At 35.7% G+C, this 13051-nt stretch overlaps 1 long non-coding RNA gene across 5 annotated transcripts in view; it reads left to right on the top strand.

The window, feature by feature from the left end:
* The window catches only part of LOC132667356 (uncharacterized), a 260339-nt gene that overhangs the window by 193082 nt on the left and 54206 nt on the right, over positions 1-13051 (top strand). For all 5 annotated transcript variants that reach the window (XR_013555680.2, XR_013555683.2, XR_013555684.2 and 2 more), the window contains one exon: positions 11282-11436. This is a non-coding gene — a long non-coding RNA (uncharacterized LOC132667356). The remainder of the gene's footprint in view (positions 1-11281; positions 11437-13051) is intronic.

Genomic DNA, 13051 nt, shown 5'->3' with positions numbered 1-13051 from the left:
CTCCATTTGCTTTGTTTGTTGTGCTCATTAAACCATCTCGCTTTTTTTCTTCTTAGTTGTCCATTCACTGGAATATATTGCTATCTTTTTCTCCAGGCTTTTAGCTTCATCCTATTCAGGGAATTACTCTCACCTCCGCCCATGGGGACTGGTTGTTTTGCAATTAAAAGAAACTAACAACTACTGACTGGGGAGAATATGTTAGCTCAATGTGTTTGATACTGTCTGCTGCCTAGACTCATGGCTTCATTTGCCTCAGTGATGCTGGTGCTCTTGCCAAGATTTTCTCTTTTGCCTGTTTTTGATCTGTTGGGTGCTGATCTGCAAGTACTGCTCTGCCCTTTAGCTTAGTCAGATAACTGAGATCCATGACCTAATGTCTGCTTTGAATTTCATGCTGGAGTAGGTGGGTGTGTGTCTTTGGGTACTAAGTTAATAAGTTTGGGTGAGTCAGTGGTCCACCTTTCTGTCCTCAAAATAAGGATGGTTTTGGTGTGTGTTTACAGGTATGTGGATTTCTCATAGACAAGTGTCTGAATACTCTAAAGCCTAGTTAGCAATTTTGCATGGCCTTCTATTCCAAAGGATTGTGCAACAACTTACAAATACACAAACAACAACAACAACACAAAACAAAAAAGAAAAAAAAAACAGAAAAAAAAGTGAGTAAATAGGAAAAAAAGAGAAATTGGATTGGAAAAATCGGATGAAACCAGGGATGAGGTTAGCACACAAAAATGGATGCTGAGGCCTGCCACACTTGCTGCATTTAAGAGCATAGGTTTTCCTTTGGGTTTTCTAGCAGTCAACACAGAGAGAGAAAAAACAAAAATACACAATTTCCTATGAATGTAATAAAAACATTCACAAGAAGGACAATTATTCTTGAATACTATGAATACTAGGGGGATGTTTTCTGTGTTTTCATAAAGACAATTCTGTGAAATTTAATGAACCACATCATTAGTAACGTCCTCATGGTGAAACAATAGTGAATATCCTAAGGTTGTTTCTTTTAGCATTATCCCTTAACATAGCTGATGTAATTATTAAACATAGTGCATTCACCAAGAGCAATTCTACATGGACCAGACAGTGTGTTTAAGTCACATGGCCCTCAGAGTTTCAACTTGATTCAGGTCAAATTGAAGTTTACAGTTTATGGACTGCTTATCCAAAGTTTGGGCAATCCTTCTTAAATAGTGCTTCTCTCAATGGAAAATTTTGACAGCTACTGGGTAGGAGGTAGGTAGGAGGTTATGGTTCCTTTACAAGTTCCTGGAGTGAAGACAGTCCATATTATTGGTTAAATTCAGAATCTAATTTCTTTATAGTCAGGTAGGCTGGAAAGTAAGACTGACATTCTCTCAAATTTGGAGATTCTTAATGATCTCACTTCTATAAGTGAGCCCAGGTAATTTGCATGTATAGGATCGTCACTTTTCTTTGCTCAAGCATAGTGAAAAATTAATGATGCAAGCAACTAAGTTCTATTACTAAGGGCTTAAATGCAATAATTTTAGTCTAGACATTTTTTTGAAGGGGGTGTTGAGAAAAAAGTTACTCAAGCGTAAAAAATAATTCAGTAAACATCTATGAAATATGTAGATTTAAACATTTAGTTTCCTGGTGAACTTTCCAAAGAAAACAGATTGCAAAATGTATCCCAAAAAGCCCCAATAATTTTACCATGGCTGTAGGATATAAGCAAGTTAAATTTTGGGTGAGTCCATTCAAAAATGAAAAAATTAACTTTTGAATAATTGATATGTCACCAGTCTTCCTGGTAGTAATTAGATAATGGCACATTTTCTTACCTTCTACTTTCAACTTGTAATTGATTCCATTAATACCATTTTGCTGAGTTATTCAAGTAAAACTTATTTCTAACAGAACTGTTCCTACTATATAGCTTAAAATATTATGGAAATTTCATCCACCCATTTCTCTACCTTTCACATATGCGTTATTCACTTTAAGACACTGTGAGTCCTTTTTATCAGGAAGGTAAAACTTTTCTAGAGGCCCCACTGAAGATTTTTGCTTGTGTCCATTAGCCAGAACTGTGTCACATGACCACTTGTAGCTGTGGTGGAGATTGGGAAAGTGAGCATTTAGCTTTTCCAGCCTCTAGAGAGAAAGGCACATCAGGAAGAGTGGGAATGGGTGTTTGGTTACCAACAATGTTTTCTACAACAGTGCTCTATGCCATAATAAGAAAGGTGGTGGTGGAAGTAGGTTTTAGGTATTCCCTTATACTTAAATTTAGATATTTTCATTAGCAAATGGATAGGGGGCACACAAGGAACTATTGTAACAGAGTTAAAACAAAGCAGGAGGAGGCTCAAGGCAATAGTCCTAACATAGAAAGCCCTAAGTCGTCTTCCTTTTCTCCTTTTAGGTCCTAAAGCAGGTTTTTATGCACTTCTTCATAGCAGGCCAGTATATCTTTCTGTTTCATCTGGAGGCATTTCTGTGGCCCTTATCTGAAAATTGAGAAGAAAGACTTCAAATTTGGTATCCTGCCTTTGAATGAAGTATTTGATGGAAAATATTTTGGAAAATAAAAACAAACCACAAGAAAAAGTGGTGTAATTATTATGTAATTGAGCAAGTATGTAAAATAGTCACATCTCTCTCTTTCATTTTATATTAGAGGTTTAATCAAACAAATTATTTTTTGTGTGATATTTATTGCATAAGAAACATATTGGGGAAGAAAAATAATTATATCTTCATCATTTGAAGCAACTGTTTTTACCTTAGAAAGACATCAGGTAGAATGTTTTCAGCAGCAAACAACAAATGCCTCATCTCTAATGACTTAAAAAATAATGAGATCTATTTAAGTCACATAATAAGTGCCTATGTAGGTGGACTGCAGGAGTCACTTCAGGTTACCTCTGCCTTCCTCGGAGAGGCTCTTGGCTCTACCCTCTTCTGTGTATTGGTACCATTTATAGGCTGGTACCAAAATTACCACAGTTCAGAGCATCACATATAAAACAAATTTCCATAGAAGAGCTTATTTTCAAGAGCAAAGAATCCTCAAAGTGTTATTTAGACTGGCTTCATTACAATCACCTGGGAACTTGTTAGAAATGAAATTCTCAGGACCCACTACAGAACCATCAAAATTGGAAGGAAGAGGGGTATGAAAAGGGGAGGGGGGAAATAGAGAGGGGGTTAGGCCTTGGGACTTCAAAACTTCCCCAGACTAAGAATCTTTGGTTTCACCTAATTGTGACCCATCCTCTGGACTAGGAATAGCCTGATCCCAGACTTCCCAGAACACATGTTCTTGAGAAAAAGGTGGATATCTGCATGGAACCATGGTCCTGTTGGGAAGGATGATGGCTATTGATTGGCAAGGCCACCAAGAGCACCTTCTTCACATGTTCCATGGTTATAAGCTCAGCATAGATCCAAATTAATATTCTCGTTTCCCTCTCTTAATGTTATAATGTATTTTCATATTGTTGTATAGTTTTATTTCATAATTATTGCCTTAATGTCTACACAATGAATTGAGTCATTTTGAAGGTGAAGTGTATGTAATTTTCACAAACTTAAGAAATGTTCATAAAGACTCTGAGGAGCTGGTGTTATATAAGCTTAAAATTACCATAGAAACAGACTCTGCAAAGCTATGCTATCAGAGGCATAACAGACGTGTGTGTGATGATGTGTCAAACACGAGGAAAACATAGCTTTTGGGAGCTGTGCTCAGTGTTTTTCTACCTTCCCTGGTGACAGAACTTGTATGGAGATAATTCCAAGTAAAAAAAAATGTACAAGGGTACAGCCGTACACTATAATTAGTAGAATACTAGTTCTTCTAAGTATGCAATGGAAATACCATGACTCATGCTGGAGAGCTAAATATTTGGGAGCTCAATGCCACATATTTCCTAACTTTATTATGACAGTGATCACATAAAGTAGGAAGAAAACTAATTGACAAATCAAACAATGGATACCTATTAGGCACCTATAAGAAATACCTACAAGACAGTATGTTAGGGACTATGCAAGAGAAGGAAGAGTAAAATGTGATCCCTGCTCTTGAGATGCTTATATTATTGTTGACAGATGAATCAATGAATATAAAAAGGCAGCTAATTCAAGGAGCCAGACAAATAACTAATAAAAGACCAGGCATCTATCAAATGGCTATTATCAAAAATGAGATTAATAGGTGTTTAGTGGAAGATTTTGGATTTAGGTGAGTGGGGCAAAATCATAGAGGAGTGATTGCAGCAGGATTCCAAAAGATAGACTGCATTTAGGTCTACATAGGAGGATCACTGAGTAGTATAGTTAGGTGAGAGAAAGGCACAAGGATACAGCCTTTTGAGGATGAAGGAGTAGACCAGTCTAGTTTGAAAAGTGAAATAAAGTCCATTCCTATTGTGTTTCTGGTTAAAACATCTGGTACTTTTACTCTCTAAATGTAAGCTGGAGACTTGTATACAGTGATATTGGAGATATGAGTGTGGACTAGAGGTGTTAATGAACCATGTTATGGTTTTAAGCTTTCCTGTGCCTCAGTTTCTTCATCTATAGAATAGGACTAATAATATACACCTCAAAAGGTTTTTATGAGGATTAAATGAATTAGTACAAGCGCATGGAACCCAGTAATTGTTCAGTAAATGTTTGTATTATAAGTACTACTAGTATTATCGTATTAGCAATGGTAGACCCTTAAAGATTATTAAACAGAAGATATTAATGATCCAATTTGCATTCTAAAAAATTACCCTGGGGGTGCTTGGGCGGCTTAGTCGGTTAAACGTCTGACTTTGGCTCAGCTCATGATCTCACTGCTCCTGAGTTCGAGCCCCACATTAGGGTCTGTGCTGACAGCTCAGAGCCTGGAGCTTGCTTCGGATTCTGTGTCTCCCTCTCTCTCTGCCCCTGCCCTGCTCATGCTCTGTCCCTCTGTCTCTCAAAAATAAATAAACATTAAACATTTTTTAAATAATAAAAATTAAAATAAAATAAAATAAAATAAATTCCCTGGCTGTAGTGTAGAGAATGGATTGAAGTCAGAGGGTGGAGCCCTGGGTTAGCCAGTAGAAATGCATTGGATTGGTATGTGTAGTATTTGGGTATTTCTTCCAACTATCAAACTAATAGTTACTGAGCTCTTACCATGTGCCAGGTACTGTCTCAATGTGGGGGTACAATGGTAAGCAAGAAAGGCAAGGTTCTTTTCCATTTAGAGCTTAGATTACAGGAAGGGAGATAGATAAACCACATGCTAACTAATAGGTGAAAGACCTATCAATTGGGATAAGATTTATGAAGGTAACAAACAAATGAGGGGCTAAGAAAATAACAAGTCAGGAGTAAAAGTGAGGCTAGTTTTTGATGCTTCTTTTAGAAGAAGCCACTCCAAAGTGGCTTTGAAGCTGAAAACTAAAGGAAGAGAAGAAAAAGCTGTCCAAGGGAAGTGGGGTTCAGGCATTGGGAATGGCACCCACAGGACAGAGCCAGTGTTCCTGGAGCCCTGGGAGCACAAGCAGGAGCAATGTGAACAGCAATGGGAGAGGTTTGCAGGAGCCCTGTTATGTGGTCTTCCAAGTCTTGAAAAGGGGTTTGGATTTGACTTTAACTGCAATGGAGAGTCTTTGTAGTGCTTAAAGTAGGAACGTGAGAGACACTTAGGCTTCATGGTGCTGTTGTGGGGCTGTTGTTGGAGAAGACCGAGGAGTTTATTAAATCCAATAATGAACAATTGGGAATGAGTTGTGTAAAAGGTATAAACAAAATGCTCTGTCACTCAAAGAAAGGCATTGCAGTGAATGTGTCCATTTTAGATGGAGAAGCCTGAGTGTATAGAGTTATACTTGCTAATATAGTAGACCAACTTCTAAGAAGATGTCTCTTCTATTTGACTAACACTCTAAAGAACCTATAATGTTAAAAGCAATCTTTTTTTAAAATAACTAAAATGATAGGTTTTTCTGTTCTTTTCATATAGAAGAAAATTGTAGATATTTTCATCTTTACCTAATTTTAAAAACGCCTTTCTGAAATTTCAGCTATTTTTAGATCATCTCTTCTGCTCCTAAAATATTACTTTTAGTATCATACGTTGGAAAAACTGTTCCAACAGGCAAGGTCAGTAGCGAACAAAGAACTGAATCTTAGAACTCTAGAGTTTTGGAAGTGTAAGGACAGCTAGCTTTCATCTTGTCCAAATTTCTACCTCTTATCAGGATTCTTTTCTATAAAACCCTCTACACTGCAATGAACAGCTCATCTGTGGGCTGGGCCACCACTCCCACACTCAACTGACCCCCAGGCAGATAATACTACATCTTTCTTAAATTGAATTTTATATTGCTATGATAGCTGCTTTGAATTTCACACATTGGTTCTACTTTTACCTTCTGAATTAACAGAGAAAACATCCACATCCTCTTCCTTTAAAATATTTCATAATGGTGAATTCAGTTCCTGCATGCCTTCACAAATATTTCTTTTTTTAAGCCAAACATTTTCTATTCTCCTTTTTTTCAATATATTAAATTTATTATCAAATTGGTTTCCGTTCTCTTTTTTTTAAGTTAAGAAAATCTTCGTCAATTTACCTCATCAATTTGGCCACCCTCTTCTATTCTAATAGTTAATGGTTCTGTATCTCTAAAACTTAAAAAGTAGTTAAGAGTAACTAGACTTACACTGTGGTTCATGTGGAACTGTAAGTAGTTAAAACTCCTAATTTTCATTTGAATAAAGGAAATTTTCTTCTGGCCTGTCTTTGTGTCTTGAATTTTTTTGAACAAAAGCTTAGGATTTATTGTTATTTTTGTTTAAATTTTATTTATTCTTGCACTTCTAGTTATCATCTAAGTATTTTGGAAAAAAAAACTTGAATACTTATTCAGCCAGTTATTGGATTAAGTGTATTTTAGGTTGTGTTCAAAAGACACTTAGCAACCATTATCATGCCGTCTTTGTCTTTATCTCTTCTCTGGAAAAATGATAGAAAGTCATAGAAAAGAATGTAGTTTAGGACAGAACTCTTGTGACTTTTCAGTAGTCTGATATTAATATGTTAACTTACACTGTAATAATAATTGCTTATCAAGTGTAAAGTGCTTCAATAACTGCATTGCATTTATTCATTTAATATTATATCCTACAAAGATGGTACTACTATTATTTCATTCTTATAGTTGAAAAAAAGAGGAGCTTAAAATCAAAGTAACCTCTCAGGGTCACCTGCTAAAAAGCTATAGAGTTAAAAATTTTAAACTAGAGAATCTGAAACCAAGCCCACACTCAACCACTGAACAGTCTTCTCTTTGAGCCATCTAGTTGTATTGTATCCAACGCTTTTCATTTTGATCTCAAGAGTGCAGGTGAGTATTTTGACCAACAATAGCTTAAAGTCCATTTTCAAAATACTTATTTCTCTGGTTTACTAGTGTTTTACCACAATTTAAAAAAAAGGCAAATAGAAGAATTTAACTTATGTGGGTAACATAGAGTTTCTTTATTTTAAGGACTTTGCCTATAACATGATGTACATGTGTACAGAGTCCATTTGAGTCATTTATCCCTCAGTATGAATGACTGGCTTTGATTGTAGGAAGAAGATAAAGCATCATTGTACCTTTTCTGTGTTCCAGTCAGAAGTGGTGTTGAGGCATTAAAGTAAGCCCCAATCAAGAGAGTCAGTATAGGACTACTTTCTTACATCATACACAAAAATAAATTCAAAATAGTTGAAAGACCTAAATGTGAGACAGGAAACAATCAAAATCCTAGAGGAGAAATCAGGAAGCTACCTCTTTGACCGTGGCCACAGCAGCTTCTTACTAGACATGTCTCAGGAAGAAAGGGGATAAAAGCAAAAATGAACTATTGGGACCTCAATAAGTCAGTCAGAGAAAGACAGATATCATACGTTTTCACTCATTTGTGGAACTTGAGAAACTTAACAGAAGACCATGGGGAAAGAGAAGGGGAAAAAGTAGTTTCAAACAGAGAGAGAGGCAAACCCATTGGAAACTCTTAAATACAGAGAACAAACTGAGGGTTGTTGCGGGGGGGGGGGTGTGAGGGAGAGGGGAAAATGGGTGATGGGTATTGAAGAGGGCACTTGTTGGGATGAGCACTGGGTGTTGTATGTAAGTGATGAATCTCTGGAATCTACTCCCAAAACCAAGAGCACACTGTATACACTGTATGTTACCTAACTTGACAATAAATTATATTAAAAAAAAAAAAGCTTCTGCAAAGTGAAGGAAACAATCAACAAAACTAAAAGGCAACCGATGGAATGGGAGAAAATATTTACAAATGACATATCGGATAAAGGATTAATATCCAAAATCTATAAAGAACTTATTAAGCTCAACATCCAAAAAACAAGTAATCCAGTGAAGAAATGGGTGGAAGACACGAATAGACATTTATCCAGAGAAGACATCCAGATGGTTAACAGACACATGAAAACATGCTCAACATCTTCAGAGAAATACAAATCAAAACCACAATGAGATACCACCTCACAGCTGTCAGAATGGCTAAAATTAACAACCCAGGAAACAATAGATGTTGGTAAGGATGTGGAGAAAAGGGAACCCTTTTGCAAACTGATGCAGTGACTCTGGAGAGCAGTATGGAGGTTCCTCAAAAAATTACTGATAGAATTACCCTACAACCCAGCAATTGCACTACTAGGTATTCATCCAAAGGATACAGGAGTGCTGATTCAAAGGGGCACATGCACCCCAAAGTTTATAGCAGTGCTTTCAACAATAGCTGGTGGAAAGAGCCCAAATGTCCATCAACTGATGAATAGATAAAGAAGATGTGGGGTGTGTGTATATATATATATATATATATATAGAATATATATATATATAGAATATATATATATATTCTATATATATATATGTATATATATATATTCTATATATATATTCTATATATATATATATTCTATATATATATATTCTATATATATAGAGAGAATATATATATTGAATATATATGTATATATATATGTGTATATATATATATATATACATATATATATATTCAAAAGGATGAAATTTTGCCATTTGCAACAACATGGATGGAACTAGAGTGTGTTATGCTAAGCGAAATAAGTCAGTCAGAGAAAGACAAATATCATATGATTTCACTTATATGTGGAACTTATGAAACATAGGAGAAGGGAGAGAAAAATAAGATAAAAACAGCAAACCATAAGAGACTCTTAAATACAGAGAACAAACTGAGGGTTGTTGGAGGGGTGTTGGGTGGGGGTGGGGATGGGCTAAACAAGGGATGGGCATTAAGGAGAGATCTTATTAGGATGAGCACGCTGTGTTATATGTAAGTGATGAATCACTGGGTTCTATTCCTGAAACCAATATTACACTGTATTTTAACTAACTTGAATTTAAATAAATAAATTTTTAAAAAGATGGTATAAACAGAAGTTATTTAAAAGATGAAATTTAAAGAGTACATTATTTGAGGAGAAAATTTCAACAAAAACTTAATTTTGGGGGATTGTCAAGTAAAAAAGATAATTCCACCATTTAGAGATAATATCTCTTAGCAGAAATGTGTATATTCCATTACCTTTTTCTGTGTTTTTATTTTTACCTTTTAAAAAATTAAAAAATTTACTTTTTCATGCAGTTTTAAGTTCACAGCAAAATTGAACAAAAGTACAGAGTGCTCCCGCACACCCCCTGCCCCACACATGCATAGCTTCCCTCATTATTAACATCCCCCACCAGAGTGGTACATTTGTTACAATTGATGAACCTACATTGACACATCATAATCACCCAAAGTTTGTAGTTTATGTTATGGTTTACTCTCAATGTTGTACATTCTGTGGGTTTGGATAAATAGTGACATGTATCCACCATTATAATATCGGGGAGACTAGTTTCACTTCCCTAAAAATCCTGTTTTCTGCCTGTTTATTCCACCTTCCTCCTAACCCTTGGAAACCACTAATTTTTTTACTGTTGCCATAGTTTTGCCTTTTCCAGAGTGTCGTATAGTTGGAATCATAGCCTTTTCAGATTGGCTTCTTTCACTTAGTAATATGCATTTAAGACTCCTCTATGTCTTTTTGTGGCTCAATAGCTCATTTCGTCTTGGCACTGAGTAATATTCTGTTGTCTAGATGTACCATAGTTTATTTATCCATTTACCTATTGAAGGACACCTTGGTTGCTTCCAAATTTTGGCAGTTATGAATAAAGCCGCTATAAACATTCATGTGCAGGTTATTGTGTGGACGTAAATTTTCAGTTCATTTGGGTAAATACCCAGGAGCACGACTGCTGGGACATATGGTAAGAGTATATTTAGTTTTGTAATTGAGGTACACATTTTAAGCTCAACTGAGCCATATAGAGGATTGAATTACAAAGTTAGGTTTCTCTAGGGCTCATAGTGCCTCATCTCTCTTATTTTTGACTTTCCTCTCCAGCCTGACCTTTTATGTACTGCTTCTGTCTTGTAATTTTTGCTGGTTTGTGGGGCTGATCCAGCACTGACTCAACATATAACCTTTCTAATCAGTGTACATCATCCTCTGGTGTCTCAGTTCAAATTCAGGAAGGGAACAGTCTGATTGGCTCAATCTAGCCTGTTAGATTGATTGATTTGCTTCCACTTTGGTGTCCAAGCAGCTGGGGCAAGGGTGCAAAGCCTTTAGTCAGACCTGCCCTTCAGGAGAGATTTAGGGAATAGTGGGGAAGGGGTGTAATTTCAAATCAGGGAGTTTAAGTTAGGAGGTTATTCTTGGTGTATACCATTACTACTGATCTCAGTTAACCGGTTTCTCTGGTCTAATTATTAACAATAGCACTCCCTTTTAATTTTAAAACTATTCTCATTTGGATGATAAATTGTATGTGGACCTGAAGTACAACCTACTTAAATGCTCTGACTGGTATTATCTGTGATTATCAGGTATATGGTAGGGAGGTATTCTAGAAATCTTCTTTCCTGAAGACTTCTCTGTATTTTGGGAGTAAGTAAACTGCATAGAATAAGAAAAACAAGGAAAAGGAAATCAAACTATGTTCAAGTTGTAGTCTGCAGGAGTTTGATTACATTTTGTTTCAGATGAAATGGGTATTAGTTCTTAACAGACAAAATTAAACAGTTCAGAAATTTTCTGAAGTTGATCATCTTCTATTACTAATATACTTTAGTTAAATGCAAATGAACATAAAAGGACAGTAGTCCTCCCTTATTTGTGTTTTTTCTTTCTGCATTTCAGTTACCTGAGGTTAACTGTGATCCAGAAGCAGACGATCCTCCTTTGGACATAGTCTGAAGGTCAACAGTAGCCAAATGCTAGGTCACAATGCCTACATCATTCACTGCACATTCACCTCAGGCATTTTATTATCTCACATCATCACAAAAAGAAGGGTGAGTATGGAACAATAATATATTTTGAAGAAAGAGAGACCACATTCACATTACTTATTATAGTATATTGTTATAATTATTCTATTTCATTATTATTTATTGTTGTGATCTCTTACTGTGCCTAATTCATAAATTAAACTTTATCATAAGTATGTGTGTACAGAAAAAAAACATAGTATATATAGAGTTTGGTACTATCTGCAGTTTCAGAAATCCATTGGGGGTCTTGGAACGTACCCCCAAGGATAAGGGGGGACTACTGTAGATGTCTTATTGGCTCAAATTTACCTGTTAATTAAAGAGTTCTTATATTTTGCATCTTTCCAATATTTGAGCAAACCATATATTTAGTGACAATAGTTCTAGCATATAAATTCAATAGTTCTTCCTGAAAGGTAATTAATAAGTAAATGGTTGGTTTTTGTGCTCATTTAAATAATTCTTTTTTTTTTTTTAACTTCCCTTCTCAGGCATGGTTTTCTTTCAACATTGTTTATTAGATCCCAAGCAGCTCTGAAATTAAAATAAATATTTTTAACTTTTTAGGGCTACTTTAAATTTACTTCAGCTTTACTTTGTAATCCTAAAAGAGAAAGGGGAAAAAAAGGAATGGGTTCTATAAACTATATTGGTTCTTGTGACAGGCAATAAACATTTGTTAAAATATGATTAAAGAGATCTACCTGAGATGATGGCAACTCTGCTGTTTTCAAGGATAAATATTCAAATGGTCAACATGAATTATTTCACATTTTTCTTCTATGTTTCTTTATTACATTCTTTAAATAAGTCATAGAGGATGTTATGTAGGGAATGAAATGACGATCACATTAGAACTTGATTATTGGAGGTTTGGGAGATGGTTGTTCAATTTTAATTCTGTGCACTGGTATTATTTCAAAATCCTCTTAGGAAAAAAAATCTATAAAGACAGTTCTGAGGATATCAGTATTGTAAACAATAATTTTGACAATCTTCCTGACACCATCCAAGTGATAAAAGGGACAAAAGTGTTCCAAAGTGGAGGAATAAAAAAACGTTATGGAAAAGTGCTAGTTTCCAAGAGTGCCAAGCCCCACAGATAGAATCACCAATTTATCAAATACTATTATAACATCCAATTCAACATAATGGGGCTTTTTCCATAGTCTGGCTTACAGCCCATGCCAGCATTGCTTTTCTGCTGTCGATACAAAGAAATCTATTACACTAAAAACTGATAGAATAGAACTGGATGTTGATTGCAAATCTCTGCTGCCTTGTCAGCAGACTCCTATTAAATGGAGACATTGTCCTTTTGAAAAGGAGTTGGGTACAGTAACTCCTGGAATACAATGGCATATATTCTTAATGCATTTTGACATGTTGACAGATTCCCCCCCCCCCTCCCTTTTTTCTTTCAGAGCTCTGTCCTCAGACCCAGTCCCAACTGTGGTTGATTACACTTATGTCTCATACAGTAGATTCATACTGTATCTCCTTACAGATGATTTCCTTGCCCTTGCCACCACTACCAGCTAACTTTAGGACACCCCACCCTTTTATCACTGCCATGTCTTAATATGGCCACAGTAAGCTGTAATTCATCAGGAGTTACTCTAGTTGTTTCACATAT

Source organism: Panthera onca, chromosome B2 (assembly GCF_046562875.1).
Source record: "Panthera onca isolate mPanOnc1 chromosome B2, mPanOnc1 haplotype 2, whole genome shotgun sequence".
Lineage (NCBI taxonomy): Eukaryota > Metazoa > Chordata > Mammalia > Carnivora > Felidae > Panthera > Panthera onca.
This window is presented reverse-complemented; position numbering and strand designations above follow the sequence as displayed.